Here is a 24,788-nt window from a genome sequence, read left to right on the forward strand (position 1 = left end):
GGCCCTTCCTACAGGCTGAGGGGCGCCGCCGCCAAGAATCCTGCCTGGGGCATTGCTCAGGACCGGCCCTGCCAATCGCCTCCCTCAAGCCCTGAGCCCTGATTGAACCCTCATTGACTTTAGTGACGTCAGCTGTAAGTGCTTGAGGGTGAGAGGCTGCAAGGGCTCCACATTGTTGTGAAAGGAATGGGACAGCACTTTGAAGATGAGTCCACCATTCATGACACTTTGAAGATGAGTCCACCATTCATGACACTTTGAAGATGAGTCCGCCATTCATGACACTTTGAAGATGAGTCCGCCATTCATGACACTTTGAAGATGAGTCTGCCATTCATGACACTTTGAAGATGAGTCCTCCATTCATGACACTTTGAAGATGAGTCCGCCATTCATGACACTTTGAAGATGAGTCCACCATTCATGACACTTTGAAGATGAGTCCTCCATTCATGACACTTTGAAGATGAGTCTGCCATTCATGACACTTTGAAGATGAGTCGGCCATTCATGACACTTTGAAGATGAGTCCGCCAATCATGACACTTTGAAGATGAGTCCACCATTCATGACACTTTGAAGATGAGTCCACCATTCATGACACTTTGAAGATGAGTCCACCATTCATGACACTTTGAAGATGAGTCGACCATTCATGACACTTTTAAGATGAGTCCGCCATTCATGACACTTTGAAGATGAGTCCACCATTCATGACACTTTGAAGATGAGTCCACCATTCATGACACTTTGAAGATGAGTCGACCATTCATGACACTTTGAAGATGAGTCCGCCATTCATGACACTTTGAAGATGAGTCCGCCATTCATGACACTTTGAAGATGAGTCCATCATTCATGACACTTTGAAGATGAGTCCGCCATTCATGACACTTTGAAGATGAGTCCGCCATTCATGACACTTTGAAGATGAGTCTGCCATTCATGACACTTTGAAGATGAGTCCACCATTCATGACACTTTGAAGATGAGTCTGCCATTCATGACACTTTGAAGATGAGTCCGCCATTCATGCCACTTTGAAGATGAGTCCACCATTCATGACACTTTGAAGATGAGTCTGCCATTCATGACACTTTGAAGATGAGTCCGCCATTCATGACACTTTGAAGATGAGTCTGCCATTCATGACACTTTGAAGATGAGTCCGCCATTCATGACACTTTGAAGATGAGTCCGCCATTCATGCCACTTTGAAGATGAGTCTGCCATTCATGACACTTTGAAGATGAGTCTGCCATTCATGACACTTTGAAGATGAGTCTGCCATTCATGACACTTTGCATCACTTTATACAAACTGTCCTTATTCACAGCCAGTGCCTACCTACATGCTTGGCCTATTTATACATGTCTATATTTTAAACATGTATATCATGTTTATTTTAGTATTTAAACTGATCGTTTTATTATTAGTTTCATAAATACACTTTCCTGTGTGATAGGGGTTGTAATATTCATATATAATAATATTCATTATAAATTGCATTTCCATATTATTTTACTTTGCTCATTAGTCATTTCTCATCATGTTCCCTTAATAATTATTGTTATCCTTCCATTCCGTCTCCCTTTGAGAACAGTGAGAAAGCACTATTGTGTTTGTTGACATTCTAACCGCGATACATAACTAATTTGCATATACTTAAATGATTGACGTTCGGAGGATCCCCCTCATCCCCCTGGTAACGCTATGAACTGTGGGTAAAGGGCACATAAAGGGGTGGGGCTGAGCCCTCACTGACTTACCGATTTCAAATGGGACATCCTCCCTCAAGCCCTCGCAGACTTCACATGAACGCGCAGCTAAGTCAGTGAGGGCTCATTGAGTCAGCAAGGGAGCGGATTGGGATTGGGCCACTAAAACAGCCCTCCCCCTCTCCACAAGGAGGAGCAGTGCACCAAAGCATTATGGGAATTGTAGGCCAGGAAGGAAGCGAGCTCAGATGACATTGCTCTTGCCTTTATATTTCTATGTATATTCTTTTCTGTTTTGTGTTGTCACATGTGTGTGTATGTGTTGTGTCACATGTGTGTGTATGTGTTGTGTCACATGTGTGTGTATGTGTTGTGTCACATGTGTGTGTGTGTGTGTGTGTGTGTGTTGTGTCACATGTGTGTGTATGTGTTGTGTCACATGTGTGTGTATGTGTTGTGTCACATGTGTGTGTATGTGTTGTGTCACATGTGTGTGTGTATGTGTTGTGTCACATGTGTGTGTATGTGTTGTGTCACATGTGTGTGTGTGTTGTGTCACATGTGTGTGTATGTGTTGTGTCACATGTGTGTGTGTGTGTTGTGTCACATGTGTGTGTATGTGTTGTGTCACATGTGTGTGTATGTGTTGTGTCACATGTGTGTGTATGTGTTGTGTCACATGTGTGTGTTGTGTCACATGTGTGTGTGTGTGTGTTGAATACAAGGCCGCTGGGTCGCAAGACACATTTCAGTGCAAACAGTGCAGTTGAGGACCTTTGGCAGAGGACTGGTCCGACCGGAGCTTCTATGAGGACGTTTGGCAGAGGACTGGTCCGACCGGAGCTTCTATGAGGACGTTTGGCAGAGGACTGGTCCGACCGGAGCTTCTATGAGGACGTTTGGCAGAGGACTGGTCCCACCGGAGCTTCTATGAGGACGTTTGGCAGAGGACTGGTCCGACCGGAGCTTCTATGAGGACGTTTGGCAGAGGACTGGTCCGACCGGAGCTTCTATGTGAGGACGTTTGGCAGAGGACTGGTCCGACCGGAGCTTCTATGAGGACGTTTGGCAGAGGACTGGTCCGACCGGAGCTTCTATGTGAGGACGTTTGGCAGAGGACTGGTCCGACCGGAGCTTCTATGAGGACGTTTGGCAGAGGACTGGTCCGACCGGAGCTTCTATGAGGACGTTTGGCAGAGGACTGGTCCCACCGGAGCTTCTATGAGGACGTTTGGCAGAGGACTGGTCCGACCGGAGCTTCTATGTGAGGACGTTTGGCAGAGGACTGGTCCGACCGGAGCTTCTATGAGGACGTTTGGCAGAGGACTGGTCCCACCGGAGCTTCTATGTGCTCTAAGTTGGCAGAGGACTGGTCCGACCGGAGCTTCTATGAGGACGTTTGGCAGAGGACTGGTCCGACCAGAGCTTCTATGAGGACGTTTGGCAGAGGACTGGTCCGACCGGAGCTTCTATGTGCTCTAAGTGTTGTTCATTATTTTTCATGCATGGGAAGACATTTCCGACAGAATAATTAAGAATAAAGAAGAAAGAGTTCAAAAATACAAGAGGGACAGGCGGCTATATGTCCGCAAAAAGAAAAAACATTTCAAAGTTGCAATGATGCAAGTGGCATTGCTCACATCTCTCCTTACTTGATCTCTACTCCACCATGGCCCGTAGCACTTGCCCTAGCCTAGCCCCTTAGATAGCACATTATGTAGACTTAGATAGTATTTTAAACAGACCTATAGCTTGTTACGTAGACAGCTCTAGAATTGCATTGTATGTAGTCATAGCACTTTATAGTACACATGTATAATATATTATATAGTATAGTATGTATAGTTTACATAGATACTCCACTGTTACGTTCTTAGTTTACGCATGATTCATGATAACTACTTTTTATATATGTGATGTATGCCATGCTTTTGTTATTGCTTAATGTAAGTCGCTCTGGAGTAAGAGCGTCTGCTAAATGCCTACATTGTAAATTGTAAATGGACTCTGGAGGTTCACCATAACGTGCACATCAGACCCACGAGGCCCGTCCATCTCTACTGGAGGGTCACCCTAACGTGCACATCAGACCCACGAGGCCCGTCCATCTCTAATGGAGGGTCACCCTATCGTGCACATCAGACCCACGAGGCCCGTCCATCTCTAATGGAGGGTCACCCTAACGTGCACATCAGACCCACGAGGCCCGTCCATCTCTAATGGAGGGTCACCCTATCGTGCACATCAGACCCACGAGGCCCGTCCATCTCTAATGGAGGGTCACCATAACGTGCACATCAGACCCACGAGGCCCGTCCATCTCTAAATGGAGGTCCACCCTAACGTGCACAGACGCTCATCGCTGCTTGCAGCTTTAATTGCTTATTGAATTCCCTTTACAGGGTCTGTAATGTTTCTAATGAGACTGCATGTCTTTACAGGGTCTGTAATGTTTCTAATGAGACTGCATGTCTTTACAGGGTCTGTAATGTTTCTAATGAGACCGCATGTCTTTACAGGGTCTGTAATGTTTCTAATGAGACCGCATGTCTTTACAGGGTCTGTAATGTTTCTAATGAGACCGCATGTCTTTACAGGGTCTGTAATGTTTCTAATGAGACCGCATGTCTTTACAGGGTCTGTAATGTTTCTAATGAGACCGCATGTCTTTACAGGGTCTGTAATGTTTCTAATGAGACCGCATGTCTTTACAGGGTCTGTAATGTTTCTAATGAGACCGCATGTCTTTACAGGGTCTGTAATGTTTCTAATGAGACCGCATGTCTTTACAGGGTCTGTAATGTTTCTAATGAGACCGCATGTCTTTACAGGGTCTGTAATGTTTCTAATGAGACCGCATGTCTTTACAGGGTCTGTAATGTTTCTAATGAGACCGCATGTCTTTACAGGGTCTGTAATGTTTCTAATGAGACCGCATGTCTTTACAGGGTCTGTAATGTTTCTAATGAGACCGCATGTCTTTACAGGGTCTGTAATGTTTCTAATGAGACTGCATGTCTTTACAGGGTCTGTAATGTTTCTAATGAGACTGCATGTCTTTACAGGGTCTGTAATGTTTCTAATGAGACTGCATGTCTTCTTCAGAAACCTTTTAGTCAACAGAGAAACAAAACATGTGCAAAATCAACTTTATTTTGTTCGTGTTAAGATTACAATTTTAACCCAAGTAACCAAAGTCCCATTAAAACAGAAGTGGATAATTAGTAACGTGTATGTATTGTATTAAACATATAAAATCTAAACCAACCATATTATGTTGACATAACTAGTAGTGTGCTGTTTCATCCTGTAGGTGTCACCGATGATACTAACCAAGGCTATGTTCCATTTAGTGTAGTATTAGCTCAGTGGGCTCTGTTCCATTTAGTGTAGTATTAGCTCAGTGGGCTCTGTTCCATTTAGTGTAGTATTAGCTCAGTGATACCATCCCATCCAGATCCACCAAGTCTTTCCACCCAGTCACTTCGGGCGTACAGCCGTCGGAACTGCTCAGCCTGGTTTTCCTAAACGTAACCAAAAAATATATATAAAAACTAATATTAATTTGGGATGCACGATTAATCGGTAGCATAATCGGAATGTCCATATCGATATCGGACATAAAGATGCCATCTCGGTATCGGATCAGTCTCAAAATAATACAGATTATTTAATCGGTTTTCACCAGCAAAAAAATGTCAAAACATTACATTTAATTCATCCAAACAGAAAAGTCCTCTCTAATTATATTAAACAACGTCAAAATCACCAACATTGCAGCTGTAGGGAAAGCTTGAATTATCCTCTTTCAATCTGTAAAGTTTTTGTTTAATAAAAATCCACCGTAGACATTTTATGAGCTACTTCCTGTCAAGAAATTCCTTGCAGATGATTATTTTCTAAGTATCAGAGTATGGAAGCGCTCGTTATCAGTAAAGCAACCTCCTGCTGCCTCCTGCATTATGTGCACATTCAAAACAGGTGGTACGCCTGGGCTGTTGAGTGATAGTCAACGAGCGCTTCCAAACTCCAGCACTTCATCAAAAATCATCTACAAGATATTTCTTGACAGGAAGTAGCTCATAAAATGTCTACGGTGGATTCTTATGAAACAAACACTTTACAGATTGAAAGAGGATAATTGAAGCTTTCCCTGCAGCTGCAATGTTGGTGATTTTGACGTTGTTTAATATAATTAGAGAGGACTTCTCTGTTTGGATGAATGGGCTCTCTATGGGAAGTGTCACCTAGGTATCACCTTGCTGACAAGATGGCCGCGGTCTGAATATGGAGAATAGGGCCTATAGGCTTGTTTCCATTGTGGTCCTCTGTATAATATCGGAATCGGTCAGAATCGGTATCGGCAGATTATTTCATAATCGTGCAGCCATACTAATAATAAAAATCTCTCCAATCTCATTGATGCATAGAGTTACAGAGGCAACAGCAGAGATCCACCAGAAGGGGGCGCTGTAGTTGTCACTGCTTCTGTTGAACGTTCAGCAGCTTCAGGATGGCGTCTGCAGGAAGCCCGCGTCTGACCAGTTCCTCTTTAAGCTGCAGGTGAAACAACACGACACAATGTTACGTCATAATGTCTGAGGAAGGTTTCAATTTAAGTCAAGCTGGAGAAATAGTTTTATGTTTGACTGACATGTTCTGATACCATGTGTGTACATGGTGCATTTATATAGCACTTTTATCCAAGATGCTTCACACACACACACACACACACACACACACACACACACACACACACACACACACACACACACACACACAGGCTACTGGGCTGTGGCGTCATGTGGGTCAACACATCATCATGGAGTGACGCTGCGAGCTACTCGAGCTCACACTGTTCTTCTTCTTCTAATGGGGTTTATTGGCGGTTGGCAACAAAACTGTGCATTACCGCCACCTACTGGTTTCTTTGTCCATACTCTATACTAGAAAAAAACTACTACTATTTACATTCCACCCAAAGTGATCCCCTTCTCAGTTCTCATGCTAGTGCTACATATTCCACGCTACCCAGACCCAGCGGTCTGAGTGGGTGCAAATCCTTCCCTGAGTGTATTGTCAAGATCCTCTCCGCTTATGTCATCAATGTCCAAAAATCTCCTTGCCGCGTCCAACACCATCTTAATCCTTTCGGATTTCCCCTCCATCCCCACCGCACAGTTAATCACCATTGCGATAAACGCTAGGAACTTTCTTTTGTCCATACATATCGTGTTTTGTCCATCTCCGTTTGTTTCCTTCTCCATTGTGTGTTTTGTTGCCCTTTCCTCACTTCCCTCCGAGTCCATTCCCTTCACTACCTGAGCATATGTTCCCTTATTTTCCCTACTCCTCTTTGTTTTTACTTCCTTTATCATTCTAGGACACTCTGGTGCCCCTGCATGATGTTCTCCCTTACAATGCATACACTCTGGCTCCTGTGAGCTACCGCAGGCACCATTACAGTTTACCTCTCCACATCTCCCACACTTCCTAACTCCTCTGCAGACTGCCGCAGCATGTCCATATTCCTGGCAACAAAAACATCTGAGGGGTCCCCTCTCATATGGCCTGATCCTGTATGTGACATACTCGGCATATATCCTTTCAGGAAGGTCTCCAAAAAAGGTTACACAAACTGATTGTGTGGGCTCCTTTTTTCCATCTCTGAATCGGTGCATTCTTCTAGCTTTGTCAATTATAACTTGATCTAGAAATGGCTCAAGACTCATTGTCACTGGCACCCCACTTATAACCCCCACACTCTTTGACCTTGCCATATCGAAACACGTTACCCTGTGACCGTCAAATTCCTTAATGTTCAGCATAGCTGACAGCATCTGTGTTTCTGAGAAACATTCAACCACTACAATGCCACTTCTAGCCACCCTGAAGGATCTAACCTCTCCAATCACTTTTCCAACAAACTTTCCCACACTGTGTTGGTCCCTGAATATCCCATCAACTTTTGTCACCGTCTTCATTCCAAACACATGTGTTTCTTCAGGCTTTCCATCACTTGCTGTGCTATTTCCCTTTGTCCTTTTCCTTTTATTTCCATTTCCACTTGTATCCTCATCGATTTGAATATCGCTCTCACAGCCGCTCCCATCGGCGTTCTCCGCTATCACGTCTCAAACCGGATGCAGCTGTCGTCATACCAGCGTATTTCCTATTCCCCACCCCGAGCTCACACTGTTTCCACAAGAACAGTGTTTTCTAGTTTTTGAGGCCCACCTATAGACAGGTTTAATGTTGTTGAGGGGTGCTAGCCCCTATAGACAGGTTTAATGTTGTTGAGGGGTGCTAGCCCCTATAGACAGGTTTAATGTTGTTGAGGAGTGCTAGCCCCTCCTATAGACAGGTTTAATGTTGTTGAGGGGTGCTAGCCCCTCCTATAGACAGGTTTAATGTTGTTGAGGGGTGCTAGCCCCTCCTATAGACAGGTTTAATGTTGTTGAGGGGTGCTAGCCCCTCCTATAGACAGGTTTAATGTTGTTGAGGGGTGCTAGCCCCTCCTATAGACAGGTTTAATGTTGTTGAGGGGTGCTAGCCCCTCCTATAGACAGGTTTAATGTTGTTGAGGGGTGCTAGCCCCTCCTATAGACAGGTTTAATGTTGTTGAGGGGTGCTAGCCCCTCCTATAGACAGGTTTAATGTTGTTGAGGGGTGCTAGCCCCTCCTATAGACAGGTTTAATGTTGTTGAGGGGTGCTAGCCCCTCCTATATACAGGTTTAATGTTGTTGAGGGGTGCTAGCCCCTCCTATAGACAGGTTTAATGTTGTTGAGGGGTGCTATAGCCCCTAGCCCCTATAGACAGGTTTAATGTTGTTGAGGGGTGCTAGCCCCTCCTATAGACAGGTTTAATGTTGTTGAGGGGTGCTAGCCCCTCCTATAGACAGGTTTAATGTTGTTGAGGGGTGCTAGCCCCTCCTATAGACAGGTTTAATGTTGTTGAGGGGTGCTAGCCCCTCCTATAGACAGGTTTAATGTTGTTGAGGGGTGCTAGCCCCTCCTATAGACAGGTTTAATGTTGTTGAGGGGTGCTAGCCTCTCCTATAGACAGGTTTAATGTTGTTGAGGGGTGCTAGCCCCTCCTATAGACAGGTTTAATGTTGTTGAGGGGTGCTAGCCCCTCCTATAGACAGGTTTAATGTTGTTGAGGGGTGCTAGCCCCTCCTATAGACGGGTTTAATGTTGTTGAGGGGTGCTAGCCCCTCCTATAGACAGGTTTAATGTTGTTGAGGGGTGCTAGCCCCTCCTATAGACAGGTTTAATGTTGTTGAGGGGCGCTAGCCTCTCCTATAGACAGGTTTAATGTTGTTGAGGGGTGCTAGCCCCTCCTATAGACAGGTTTAATGTTGTTGAGGGGTGCTAGCCCCTCCTATAGACGGGTTTAATGTTGTTGAGGGGTGCTAGCCCCTCCTATAGACAGGTTTAATGTTTGGTTTTAGTTCAATGTTTGTTTTAAAAACGCCATTAACAATAAAGATAATTTATTTGTTTTGTCACCGTTTGTTTTAGATCATAGCAATCATAGCAACACTAATCATAGCAACACTAATCATAGCAACATGAGTTAGAATTCCCTCCTCGATGTTGTAAGATGATAAGAGCGCCCCTCACTTCACACGGGTGTGATTTTTATCGTTACCTTTGGCAGCACTATTGTCCTGATGTCTTCTTTGATCAAAGGAGTCTTTGAGGAGATTCGCACTCTCAGGCCGCTGGTGCCACCTACAGGACATGACAAATGTAGCAGCTTTACAATAGTGCCACCTACAGGACATGACAAATGTAGCAGCTTTACAATAGTGCCACCTACAGGACATGCCAAATGTAGCAGCTTTACAATAGTGCCACCTACAGGACATGACAAATGTAGCAGCTTTACAATAGTGCCACCTACAGGACATGACAAATGTAGCAGCTTTACAATAGTGCCACCTACAGGACATGACAAATGTAGCAGCTTTACAATAGTGAGACAGTCCACAGTGTGCATGATGTTCTGAGGATTATTAATTAAAAATAAATGAAAAAAGCCTGAGAATCGGCGCGGCAGGGGGCGGGGCGGTGGGCAGGGGCGGTATTGCAGTCGCTGTACCGCTCTGTTGTGACAATTTACAATTATATTATAATATATAATTATGATAACTACTTTTTATGTATGTGATGTATTGCCAAGCTTTTTTGTTCTTGCTTATTGTAAATCGCTCTGGATTAAGAGCGTCTGCTAAATGCCTACATTGTAATTGTAAATTGTCACAACAGAGCGGTACAGCGACGAAAAGAGAGAGAGCAATCTTCGTTCCTACTCTCACCTATGGTCATGAAGGGTTCCTACTCTCACCTATGGTCATGAAGGGTTCCTACTCTCACCTATGGTCATGAAGTGTTCCTACTCTCACCTATGGTCATGAAGGGTTCCTACTCTCACCTATGGTCATGAAGTGTTCCTACTCTCACCTATGGTCATGAAGGGTTCCTACTCTCACCTATGGTCATGAAGTGTTCCTACTCTCACCTATGGTCATGAAGGGTTCCTACTCTCACCTATGGTCATGAAGTGTTCCTACTCTCACCTATGGTCATGAAGTGTTCCTACTCTCACCTATGGTCATGAAGGGTTCCTACTCTCACCTATGGTCATGAAGTGTTCCTACTCTCACCTATGGTCATGAAGTGTTCCTACTCTCACCTATGGTCATGAAGTGTTCCTACTCTCACCTATGGTCATGAAGTGTTCCTACTCTTACCTATGGTCATGAAGGGTTCCTACTCTCACCTATGGTCATTAAGTGTTCCTACTCTCACCTATGGTCATGAAGTGTTCCTACTCTCACCTATGGTCATGAAGGGTTCCTACTCTCACCTATGGTCATGAAGTGTTCCTACTCTCACCTATGGTCATGAAGTGTTCCTACTCTCACCTATGGTCATGAAGTGTTCCTACTCTCACCTATGGTCATGAAGTGTTCCTACTCTCACCTATGGCCATGAAGGGTTCCTACTCTCACCTATGGTCATGAAGTGTTCCTACTCTCACCTATGGTCATGAAGGGTTCCTACTCTCACCTATGGTCATGAAGTGTTCCTACTCTCACCTATGGTCATGAAGTGTTCCTACTCTCACCTATGGTCATGAAGTGTTCCTACTCTCACCTATGGTCATGAAGTGTTCCTACTCTCACCTATGGTCATGAAGTGTTCCTACTCTCACCTATGGTCATGAAGGGTTCCTACTCTCACCTATGGTCATGAAGGGTTCCTACTCTCACCTATGGTCATGAAGGGTTCCTACTCTCACCTATGGTCATGAAGTGTTCCTACTCTCACCTATGGTCATGAAGTGTTCCTACTCTCACCTATGGTCATGCAGTGTTCCTACTCTCACCTATGGTCATGAAGTGTTCCTACTCTCACCTATGGTCATGAAGTGTTCCTACTCTCACCTATGGTCATGAAGTGTTCCTACTCTCACCTATGGTCATGAAGTGTTCCTACTCTCACCTATGGTCATGAAGGGTTCCTACTCTCACCTATGGTCATGAAGGGTTCCTACTCTCACCTATGGTCATGAAGTGTTCCTACTCTCACCTATGGTCATGAAGTGTTCCTACTCTCACCTATGGCCATGAAGTGTTCCTACTCTCACCTATGGCCATGAAGTGTTCCTACTCTCACCTATGGTCATGAAGTGTTCCTACTCTCACCTATGGTCATGAAGGTTTCCTACTCTCACCTATGGTCATGAAGTGTTCCTACTCTCACCTATGGTCATGAAGTGTTCCTACTCTCACCTATGGTCATGAAGTGTTCCTACTCTCACCTATGGTCATGAAGTGTTCCTACTCTCACCTATGGTCATGAAGTGTTCCTACTCTTACCTATGGTCATGAAGGGTTCCTACTCTCACCTATGGTCATTAAGTGTTCCTACTCTCACCTATGGTCATGAAGTGTTCCTACTCTCACCTATGGTCATGAAGGGTTCCTACTCTCACCTATGGTCATGAAGTGTTCCTACTCTCACCTATGGTCATGAAGTGTTCCTACTCTCACCTATGGTCATGAAGTGTTCCTACTCTCACCTATGGTCATGAAGTGTTCCTACTCTCACCTATGGCCATGAAGGGTTCCTACTCTCACCTATGGTCATGAAGTGTTCCTACTCTCACCTATGGTCATGAAGGGTTCCTACTCTCACCTATGGTCATGAAGTGTTCCTACTCTCACCTATGGTCATGAAGTGTTCCTACTCTCACCTATGGTCATGAAGTGTTCCTACTCTCACCTATGGTCATGAAGTGTTCCTACTCTCACCTATGGTCATGAAGTGTTCCTACTCTCACCTATGGTCATGAAGGGTTCCTACTCTCACCTATGGTCATGAAGGGTTCCTACTCTCACCTATGGTCATGAAGGGTTCCTACTCTCACCTATGGTCATGAAGTGTTCCTACTCTCACCTATGGTCATGAAGTGTTCCTACTCTCACCTATGGTCATGCAGTGTTCCTACTCTCACCTATGGTCATGAAGTGTTCCTACTCTCACCTATGGTCATGAAGTGTTCCTACTCTCACCTATGGTCATGAAGTGTTCCTACTCTCACCTATGGTCATGAAGTGTTCCTACTCTCACCTATGGTCATGAAGGGTTCCTACTCTCACCTATGGTCATGAAGGGTTCCTACTCTCACCTATGGTCATGAAGTGTTCCTACTCTCACCTATGGTCATGAAGTGTTCCTACTCTCACCTATGGCCATGAAGTGTTCCTACTCTCACCTATGGCCATGAAGTGTTCCTACTCTCACCTATGGTCATGAAGTGTTCCTACTCTCACCTATGGTCATGAAGGTTTCCTACTCTCACCTATGGTCATGAAGTGTTCCTACTCTCACCTATGGTCATGAAGGGTTCCTACTCTCACCTATGGTCATGAAGTGTTCCTACTCTCACCTATGGTCATGAAGTGTTCCTACTCTCACCTATGGTCATGAAGTGTTCCTACTCTCACCTATGGTCATGAAGGGTTCCTACTCTCACCTATGGTCATGAAGGGTTCCTACTCTCACCTATGGTCATGAAGTGTTCCTACTCTCACCTATGGTCATGAAGTGTTCCTACTCTCACCTATGGTCATGAAGGCTTTCTACTCTCACCTATGGTCATGAAGTGTTCCTACTCTCACCTATGGTCATGAAGTGTTCCTACTCTCACCTATGGTCTTGAAGTGTTCCTACTCTCACCTATGGTCATGAAGTGTTCCTACTCTCACCTATGGCCATGAAGTGTTCCTACTCTCACCTATGGCCATGAAGTGTTCCTACTCTCACCTATGGTCATGAAGTGTTCCTACTCTCACCTATGGTCATGAAGTGTTCCTACTCTTACCTATGGTCATGAAGTGTTCCTACTCTCACCTATGGCCATGAAGTGTTCCTACTCTCACCTATGGTCATGAAGTGTTCCTACTCTCACCTATGGTCATGAAGTGTTTCTACTCTCACCTATGGCCATGAAGTGTTCCTACTCTCACCTATGGTCATGAAGTGTTCCTACTCTCACCTATGGTCATGAAGTGTTCCTACTCTCACCTATGGTCATGAAGTGTTTCTACTCTCACCTATGGTCATGAAGTGTTCCTACTCTCACCTATGGTCATGAAGTGTTCCTACTCTCACCTATGGCCATGAAGTGTTCCTACTCTCACCTATGGTCATGAAGTGTTCCTAATAAGGGCTTGTGTGGGGGGCAATAAGGGCTTGTGTGGGGGGCAATAAGGGCTTGTGTGGGGGGCAATAAGGGCTTGTGTGGGGGGCAATAAGTGCTTGTGTGGGGGCAATAAGGGCTTGTGTGGGGGGCAATAAGGGCTTGTGTGGGGGGCAATAAGGGCTTGTGTGGGGGGCAATAAGGGCTTGTGTGGGGGGCAATAAGGGCTTGTGTGGGGGGCAATAAGGGGTCTTGTGTGGGGGCAATAAGGGCTTGTGTGGGGGGCAATAAGGGCTTGTGTGGGGGGCCACTAAGGGCTTGTGTGGGGGGGCAATTAGGGCTTGTGTGGGGGGCCAATAAGGGCTTGTGTGGGGGGCCAATTAGGGCTTGTGTGGGGGGCAAATAAGGGCTTATGTGTGGGGGTACAATAAGGGCTTGTGTGGGGGGCAAACAAGGGCTTATTTTGGGGGCAAATAAGGGCTTATATGGGGGGCCAAAAAATGTAAAAGGCGTATCAACCAAGACAGCCCCTCAACACCCAGGGCCTTCAGCATTTCTGGACGAATCTCATCAACCCCCGGAGCTTTGCCACTGTGGAGCTGCTTAACTACCTCAGTGACTTCCTTTCGGGAGATTGACGACGATCCTCCATCATCCTCATGAAGGCTCTGCTCCTGTCAGGGAGGGTGGGTCTGATGTTATTGGGTTTAGGAGTTCCACAAAGTGTTCCTTCCAGCGTCCTACGACCTCCTCATTTGAAGTCAGCAGAGTCCCATCCTTACCGCACACGGCTTGGATGGTTCCCAGCTTTCCCCTCCTGAGGTGTCGTACGGTCCTCCAGAACTATGACCCTAAAATGTGACCCTAAAATGTGACGCTAAAATGTGATGCTAAAATGTGACGCTAAAATGTGACGTTAAAATGTGACGTTAAAATGTGACATTAAATGTGACCCTAAAATGTGACCCTAAAATGTGACCCTAAAATGTGACGCTAAAATGTGACCCTAAAATGTGACCCTAAAATGTGACGCTAAAATGTCACGCTAAAATGTGACGCTAAAAATGTGACCCTAAAATGTGACCCTAAAATGTGAACCTAAACACAGCTTGTGTGGGGGGAAAATAAGGGCCTATGTGTGGGGGGCCAATAAGGGCTTGTGTGGGGGCCAATAAGTGCCATTGGCCCTTCAAGACAAACATTTGACAAGTAATGATAATTCCACTATCATAATGAATTATCTTTTAATCTGCCATCAGTCAGTTTTAGTTTCAGACTAATGAGAACATAATTTGCTTATTTTACTGTCCAATGGCATGAAATGGCACAAGGGACGGACTCCACAAAAAGACCAGACGTATTGGTCTGGGCTACTTTTGAACAAATTATTTCATCAATGGAGGTGATCAGCCTGTGGCACCGAGGTGTTATGGAAGCCCAGATTTGCTTTGATAGCAGCTTTAAACTCATTTGTATTGTTGAATCTGGTGTCTCACACCTTAAAACATAGATTATCTGTGGGTTCAGGTCAGGCTATAGTTGGCTGGTCAGTTAAGCACAGTAATCAGTACACCTATCACTAGTAGTTTTGGCACTGTGGGAAGGTGCCAAATCCAGCTGGAAAGGAAAATCAGCATCTCCATAAAGCTGGTCAACGTACTGAAGCACTCTAAAATATCATTTATTTTTAATAATTAGGAGGGGGATGAGCCAGCAGAGACAAAAAATCAAATACAATACAGAAGATACATGAAAACAGTATAGCCTAATTGAACACGTTTCAAATCGCACCACAAATGAATATTTCCATGATAAGTTGCAGGGCAGACTTTGCATAGATAACCTTCAGAATGTTGAATTGGCAGAGAGTGGAAAACTAAACATAAATCCTGAGTGTGTACAGCTTTTAAAAGTCAAAGCCAAGGGCATGCACACTGTCCAGCCAACTCCAGACAGATTCAGCGAAAACCACCCCATCACAAATACCAATTGCCGAATTGTCAATTATGATAGATTCCACCAGAAAAATCATAAACGAATATTTGTCCCGAATTACGATCCTTGATTAATTCTTCCGCGCCTGAACAGCTCAAACGACAGTTGAAAAATGTGTTGTATTCATATTGTGAAATGAAAGAATCTTCTTCTAAACACATCGAACTTCATAACCACAAAATAAATCAAACTTCCTTTGAGAAAATGCAAAGAATATGCAACCAAACCCTTACAGTTGGACCAATCGGTGTGCTGGTGGAGAAAAACACAGGTATGTACATCATGGCTAATGCCAATATGCAACCAAACCCTTACAGTTGGACCAATCGGTGTGCTGGTGGAGAAAAACACAGGTATGTACATCATGGCTAAGGCCAATATGCTAAATCAAAATAATACGTGTTGTAATATTACATGATGTTTATACAATTATGCTGATTGATTACACAACGGAAATCTAAAGTATAATGTAGACTCAATGTACTGTTCACTATTAATCTTCAATGTACTGTTCACTATTAATTCTATCAAGTACAATTTTATTTCTTAATTCTAAATACATGTAATATGTATTTTCCATTGACAGATGAAACTGGTGCAAAACCATAATGATTTGCCAAAGATTTACACACCTGTAAGAGCCAAAGTGGTTACAATGTGTAATTCATATTTTTCTTGTATTTCATTATTGCCTTATTATTGCATTTATGTTTGAATGTTGATTAGCAGCTTTCCATGCTTAGATATAACTGTTTTTGCAGTTGGTAAAGAGCGCCCCCTAAAGTGTAATGTAATGTTCATGACGCGCAGCAGCGGTTAATTGGTTAATTGGTGTGGTTTATGCAACATAAGAAAAAAAGAGTGAAGACGGACGCTAGTTTGACGCGTGGAACACAACAGTTTTGACCGTAATTTTCGGGTGTTTTTTTATGTCTCCTCCTGTTATTAGAACCTGTAACACTATCAGACAAGATAACGGAAGACAATCTGTATTTTGTGCAAGGAAAGGACTATACTTTTATTAGAACCTGTAACACTATCAGACAAGATAACAGAAGACAATCTGTATTTTGTGCAAGGAAAGGACTATACTTTTATTTCGTTTTTGTGTGCATTTTCTGTACATTCTTCACTAAACTACAAGTGAACAATTACAAGCCTGCTTCAAACTGGTGAATGTGGCTATTGGAAAAATTGGAAATATTATTTTTGGAAAAGAAATGCCACTACACACCATTGGAGATAATTTATGAAACCTCATTTGATCCGGTCAATTATGACGAATTTGATTTCCAAACATTCAAAGTTCACAATGATGCAGAGGTGATTGCAATAACAAAAAGCTTATTTTTAATTCCAAATTAATATAATTCTATAACCTCTCTATTTCATTGTTAAGGCGGAAATGACACGAATTGCTGCCATTCATCCTGACGAAACTGAAGTCGGAGACGAATTGCATTCGTATACTATGTTCCGTGCTGAATCACTGAATCATTATCATGTGTGACATTGTGTGTGTGTGTGTGTGTGTGTGTGTGTGTGTGTGTGTGTGTGTGTGTGTGTGTGTGTGTGTGTGTGTGTCTGTCTGTCTGTCTGTCTGTCTGTCTGTCTGTCTGTCTGTCTGTCTGTCTGTCTGTCTGTCTGTCTGTCTGTCTGTCTGTCTGTCTGTCTGTCTGTCTGTCTGTCTGTCTGTCTGTCAGAAACACTGCCGTAGCTCCTCATTGCCTGCACCAATCACTCCCACTTTTAACACAGGCATTGACCATAATAATATGGAGGTCTTAACGAAGCCCTTTTTTCCCATTTTACACATTAATGATTAATAATGAATGTATTAGTGAATTAAAAATGCGAAAACGCGCAGTACCCCCTGCGGCCACAAGGGGGGGGGGGGACAATATCTCACAACGGGTAAGGGCTAGTAGATGTAAAACATACAATAAGGTCAGCTAACTTGTATTTTTTAATTTAGAGATGAAAACACTGATATGTAATGAAAAGTAAGCTGGATAACATTACATTAACTTATTCTATTAACAAAATATTTCTTATATTCAGTATTCAGAACAACGTTTGCAGCACCATTGCAAGGAGGAGCAGGACGTGACCCTATCTGATAGTTCTGTAGTGTAGCAACCCACGGCACGGGCTGGTTCCGGAACCCGAGAATTCAAGAAAGAAACAATTGTGTCTCTGATGAGAGTGTCAGAAAATTGACGGTTAGTCCATGTGTGATATTTATTAATGTGTCTAAAGTATTTACATTCAACCTGTCAAAAATATAATCTGCCACAATTTAATATATGTTTTAATGTCTTGCCAGCCTGCTGACAGATACTACATACAGTACCACTTGTGGTGGGACAAACGTCCTATGCTGAAACTGGAGAATACTTCGTTCTTTGGGTAAATGTCTAATTTATTATTTTCATTTATTAATTAATTAATCATAATAGCTCATTAGAAAAGAGTACTAAAAATGTGTAGAAGGACGTTGATAAAAATGTTTTTGAAATAACATTTGATTCTGATTCTGATTCACTTAGTATAAAACAAAAAAACAACATTTGCGAGTAGCAGTAATTTATTCAAATGTAATTGAATTAAAGTTAGTTGCAGTGTTTATATAACATAATGTCTATGTACAGAGGTCAGAGGTAATTTGCTGTAAGCAGTGTAGGGTAAACGGCTCACAAATCTCGCTGAAATCTCTCTCTCTCTCTGCAGAGACTACAGAACATCGTTTGCAGCAGGACCACCTATCTGCGATAGTTCTGAACCTACCCGCGGCAGCGGCTGGTTCCGGGACCCGACCATTCTAGCAGCTGGTGTTGGTCCTACTGATGATAATATTGTGAGTCTGTTTGATGAGCCAACGGGAAGAATGCCCTGGTTACTCCGGGCCAACGTAGGGAACCTGGCACCCGCGAACACCCCACGACCATGTGCGCTGAGATTTCACTACGGACAGGACCGCTTCATCAGCTGGCTGGTTGTGAGAGACGGCACCACCGGGGTAAGTCTGACCGCTCCAAAACTGTTACTGTTCAAGTTTCCAATTAAAAAAACGTCAGAAGTAGCAGATCTACAAGCTGGGAATGTGGCGCGACTTTTAATGCTTTTGTGTGAACGATATATTCTTTAATACTAACATTACACTTTGCTCTCTGTCAACAACCCCTGGATCTTAATTTGACGTGTGTGTGTGTGTGTGTGTGTGTGTGTGTGTGTGTGTGTGTGTGTGTGTGTGTGTGTGTGTGCGTGCGTGCGTGTGTGTGTGTGTGTAGATTATAAATGCATACCTGACATTGGTGGCCCAAAAGGGCCATCAAAGGAGATGACCCTTATATGGGAATAAAAAATCCAGGGGCGTGAAAAAAGTAAGGATAACGTTTGCTTTTAAAAGTGTTAGTGTTACAATCACACCATGTTCACAAATCAAATGATCAATTGCAGATTGATCCCCTGGCATATGGGATATAATCATGGGGGCAGTGTGCAAAGCATGAAATGCGGTACAAATGTCCCTTGATTTTAACGCATCCTACAAGGGAACAGGAAGTGAGTTTATGAGTCATAATTGAGGCCTTATTTGTTGTGTTTTTTCAGATAGATGAACGTGTTCTTTCAGAGCAGAGAGGAAATCATGACGAGGATCCTATCCCATCTACACTATCATTGACAATGAGTTCAAAGACCAAAAATAAACCACCTACCTGCGATAGTTCTGCAGGTACCCGCGTAGGTAACATAGGGTACCTGGTGCCCGCGCACACCCCACAACCATGTGCGCTGAGCTATCATTACAGAAATGACCACTTCATCAGCTGGCTGGTTAAAAAAACGGCAGAAGTAGCAGATCTACAAGCTGGAAACTGTTACTGTTCAAGTTTTTTGTGTGAACAATATATTCTTTAATACTAACATTACACTTTGCTCTCTCTGTCTCTCTCACTCTGTCTCTCTCTGTCTGTCTGTCTCTCTTTCTCCTCTTTCTCCTCTCTCTCCTCTCTGTCTGTCTGTCTGTCTGTCTGTCTGTCTGTCTGTCTTGACTTCACTTAACTGAATAATATATTTTCATAGATGACCTTTTGTGGGGAGGTCACCACAGGGAAGGCAGGAAGGTCAGCTGCTGTGGATGACTGGGTAGGAAACCTTTAGTGGGGAGGTCACCACAGGGAAGGCAGGAAGGTCAGCTGCTGTGGATGAATTGGGTAGGAAACCTTTAAAGGAAGGTCAGCTGCTGTGGATGAATTGGGTAGGAAACCTTTAAAGGAAGGTCAGCTGCTGTGGATGACTGGGTAGGAAACCTTTAAAGGAAGGTCAGCTGCTGTGGATGACTGGGTAGGAAACCTTTAAAGGAAGGTCAGCTGCTGTGGATGACTGGGTAGGAAACCTTTAAGCTGCTGTGGATGACTGGGTAGGAAACCTTTAAAGGAAGGTCAGCTGCTGTGGATGACTTGGTAGGAAACCTTTAAGCTGCTGTGGATGACTGGGTAGGAAACCTTTAAAGGAAGGTCAGCTGCTGTGGATGACTGGGTAGGAAACCTTTAAAGGAAGGTCAGCTGCTGTGGATGACTGGGTAGGAAACCTTTAAAGTGCTTTACATGGAGAGCACATTCTTTCATTAATTTGATTGAAGTATTTGTTAACAGTTTGCAGAATTACAGTACATTTCAAGCACAACTCAATACAAAAACCTACTGTAACTGTGAGTGAACTTTAACTAAATACATGAATAACAATGTATTCATGTTCTTTCAGATTCAATGCTCATCTTGTGCCTTATGGTACCATCTTTAACTTTAATCTTTAATCTTTAGTACTTTAACTAAATACATGAATAACAATGTAGGCATATTCATGTTTAAATACATGAATAACAATGTAGGCCTATTCATGTTTAAATACATGAATAACAATGTAGGCCTATTCATGTTTAAATACATGAATAACAATGTAGGCCTATTCATGTTTAAATACATGAATAACAATGTAGGCCTATTCATGTTTAAATACATGAATAACAATGTAGGCCTATTCATGTTTAAATACATGAATAACAATGTAGGCATATTCATGTTTAAATACATGAATAACAATGTAGGCCTATTCATGTTTAAATACATGAATAACAATGTAGGCCTATTCATGTTTAAATACATGAATAACAATGTAGGCCTATTCATGTTCTTTCAGATTCAATGCTCATCTTGTGCCTTATGGTATCATCAAGTGTGCGTAGGCATTAGCAACCATGAGCCAAGTGAGGAATATTTGTGCCCAGCCTGTGTTCCCTGCACATAAAGCACTGCATCTCCCTCCATCCACTGTTCTGTTGGCCAGCCATCATTTTTATTTATTTTTTGTTTAACACAGCGATCACTATCAACGTATCAATACGGCCTCAATTAGCCATGCGTCCGGTGCTAACCACGTATCCATACGTTTCGAGCACTTTTTTATTGAATACTTTCATTCATCTTTCTATGCGCCTGAAAACAGGACGGCAGGGCCGCTTTACGGAGCGGGGGCAGTGTCTTGAGTGTACAGGGTTTGAAGAGGTCAGATCAGTAAATGCAATGTCAGAACAGGTCAGCTCCATATATGGAGATCAAGGGTGACATCGGGGCCAGTGTCTTGAGTGTACAGGGTTAGATGTGAGTCCAGGTTGGACCGGGCCTTAATTTTCGGGCCTTTTTGAGAACGTTAATATTGATGACATCAGATCAGGGATCTCCATATATGGGCTTAATTGCGCCAGCAGGTCGCATTTACTATGACATCAGGGATCTTCATCAGTGATGTCACGAGACCTGGGCACCATGGGTTTTCCCATGTATGGGGAATCGGATCCTGGAGGGGCGAGCTCCAAAAGTGGTCTTTGGCATACCACTCTACAAAAGTGGTATATTCCACTTTTCAAAGTGGAATAACCCATTCAGGACAGGAACCCCTTTTGGTGTTATAAGCATTGTTATACTTTAGCTATTGAAAAATAGCAGATCTACAAGCTCATAGTGTGGTTAACATTTGGTAACCGTTTGGTTTACAGATCTGTGTGTGTGTGTGTGTGTGTGTGTGTGTGTGTGTGTGTGTGTGTGTGTGTGTGTGTGTGTGTGTGTGTGTGTGTGTGTGTGTGTGTGTGTGTGTGTGTGACTCAATCATTAGGTGTGACATGGCAGCCGCCAGAAATGCCCCACTAGACCCATGGATAGTGTTTAACCCAAACACAGCCCCTCTTAACCATTGGATGAGGAATGTACGATGTACAGGGTACATTAATTGTGGAATAGTGCCTCAATACGTCGACGCTGTCCTAGTCCCGAACAACGGCGTGGACTTTCATTACATGATGCCCAGAATGCAGCTGGACGCAATAGTCCAGACTGAAAATCCGCCTGTGTATTTTCAATTAGGCTGGGTCCAGGCTGTAGAGTCACACTGGAGCCGCACATGCTACGACGGGCCGATGTAAGTACAATTGACCGTGTGCGTCAATTCACACACACACACACACACACACACACACTGAAAACCCCCCCCCAAAAAACATGCCGAGCGTTCCATACCGAATTAGCGGATTTACCATCATGGATGTCAAACGGAGGCTGACCAGGCAGCGCCAGTCGCTGAATGCTACCAAATGGTCTGAGGCGCATAGGGTTAGCTATTGCGGATGAATCGATGGTCTTATAAAACATTTAAGCATATGGCAAGTTAACTTAAGTTATATAGTTGATGCTGAGCACTAAGCAGCTCATTTGGTTGGCAAACCAGAGGCCAGCCACTAGCCAGCGGTAGCAAGTTCAACAACCACCGTTCTATTCTGTCACTTTGGTGCGCTGCTGCTGATCATCGCCTCCTCCTCCTTCAGTCACATAGCCAGTGCTTAATTTCTAAGTCAACCAGTGCCGGAGCTCACCTCCCGCACATGCACGCGCGCTGGCGCGCGCGTGCATGTGCGTGCATGTGCGCGTGGCCGCCGGGCCGTTTTTCTTTTTTTTACCCACAAACACTTTTTTTACCACACAAAATGTAGGAGCTGCAGACAGTGCAGTGACTGCACCAGCAAGCTTCACAGTTTAATTGACGAGACTATATTTTCCCCGACATTATCCAAAGCCTCAGAATATAAGCCAAACAACAAGGAGCTTCTGTTTCCAAACAGACAGTGCATTTATTTATTATATGCAAATTGCACCCATCAATGTAGAACAATCATAATTTTCAATGTATGAATGTCATAAGAAAATTAGAACATATGCGCTGGTCCTGGAAACAGCTGACGATCGCTCTCTCTCTCTCTCTTGTCCACGGTGGTGACTTGATTTCACACAGGCTCCTGCACATTTTTTCCCTACCTGACCGCACGCTGTGCAGCCAAAGTTGTTTCCTTTTCGAATTATCCATGGGTGCTTTGTTTTGTGGATATTAAATTGCTCTGCGGTCCAGATAATGTCTGTCCCGGGTCTCTTTTCCACTGGTTCCACATCATCATCATCATCTTCTAGCGGCGATGCGGAGTCACTGTCCCCGCTTGACTCAAGCCGCGGCTGCAGGTGGTGGTGGTGGTGGGGTTGTTATTGGTGTTTCTGACGGCGAGTCACTGTCCCCACTTCTCCCCATGTCCTCTTCGCTATCATCCACAACAGCCGCTGCGGGTGGCGGCGGGGGCGAGGGGCTGGGCGGAGTAGCTGCCGGTTGCTCATTTCTGCGCTGACTTCACGTTCACAACAACAATACGATTCCGTTTATTTTTGTTTGTTGCGCATTTCCCCCATTACGGACGGGTCACGGGAAAAGTGACCTGACCTCCCATGAAAAAAATACACTGTGTAGGTGCATTTTGAGTTAGCGGAGCGCCCTCTACAGGTGCCGGAGCTGCCTCTACAGGTAGGGGAGCTCAGGTTGACACGTGCCGGAGCTCAATTGAGCTCACGTGACAGGTGCCGGAGCTCAAGTGACGCTTGCCGGAGCTGAGCTCCGCCAAGCTCCGGCTGAAATTAAGCACTGCACATAGCCTAAACTGTAAAAGTTAATCGCCAACATTCACCAGCTCAGCCCTCTTCATATTAAATAAATACATTACACAAACAACAGAATTGTTATTTTTGTTATAATAAAAATTTAAAAAAAAACAGACGGACAGTTTTTCGACCAATCTATCTTTGAATGCAGATTGTGGCCCCAGATGTGTCACAGAGACAAAAAAAGGGAAACTTTTGACATATTATTGCTTATAGCTACTTCAACAAAACATATTACTTACACTCCTTTAAGGCATGGGAAGTGAAATGAAAATGTAACCACAAATAATAATAATGATAGTGAAACAAAACATTTTGTCAAAGTCTTCATTTAATTTGCTTTAAGATTACAATGTTCAGCCCGTTTGGCCACCCATGTCCCATTCATAGATTACAATGTTCAGTCCGTTTGGCCACCCATGTCCCATAATAGATTACAATGTTCAGCCCGTTTGGCCACCCATGTCCCATTCATAGATTACAATGTTCAGTCCGTTTGGCCACCCATGTCCCATTCATAGATTACAATGTTCAGTCCGTTTGGCCACCCATGTCCCATTCATAGATTACAATGTTCAGTCCGTTTGGCCACCCATGTCCCATAATAGATTACAATGTTCAGCCCGTTTGGCCACCCATGCCCCATTAATAGATTACAATGTTCAGTCCGTTTGGCCACCCATGCCCCATTAATAGATTACAATGTTCAGCCCGTTTGGCCACCCATGTCCCATTAATAGATTACAATGTTCAGTCCGTTTGGCCACCCATGTCCCATTAATAGATTACAATGTTCAGCCCGTTTGGCCACCCATGTCCCATTAATAGATTACAATGTTCAGCCCGTTTGGCCACCCATGTCCCATTAATAGATTACAATGTTCAGTCCGTTTGGCCACCCATGTCCCATTCATAGATTACAATGTTCAGCCCGTTTGGCCACCCATGTCCCATTAATAGATTACAATGTTCAGCCCGTTTGGCCACCCATGTCCCATAATAGATTACAATGTTCAGCCCGTTTTGCCACCCATGTCCCATTCATAGATTACAATGTTAAGCCCGTTTGGCCACCCATGTTCCATTAATAGATTACAATGTTCAGTCCGTTTGGCCACCCATGTTCCATTAATAGATTACAATGTTCAGTCCGTTTGGCCACCCATGTCCCATTCATAGATTACAATGTTCAGTCCGTTTGGCCACCCATGTCCCATTCATAGATTACAATGTTCAGTCCGTTTGGCCACCCATGTTCCATTAATGTTAAAGTGGAGAGTAAAGATGCAGGTATTGTTATTAAACACATTGGGCTCTATTTCCGT

The 24,788-nt window shown here is 43.9% G+C and overlaps 1 long non-coding RNA gene across 1 annotated transcript in view; it reads left to right on the forward strand.

Annotated features, from left to right (window-relative positions):
- Window positions 1–24,788, forward strand: part of LOC306928454 — a 109,582-nt gene that overhangs the window by 13,242 nt on the left and 71,552 nt on the right. The gene's annotated exons all lie outside the window — the stretch shown is intronic.

This window comes from Electrona antarctica (genome assembly GCF_951216825.1).
Source record: "Electrona antarctica genome assembly, chromosome: 8".
In the NCBI taxonomy this organism is placed as follows: domain Eukaryota; kingdom Metazoa; phylum Chordata; class Actinopteri; order Myctophiformes; family Myctophidae; genus Electrona; species Electrona antarctica.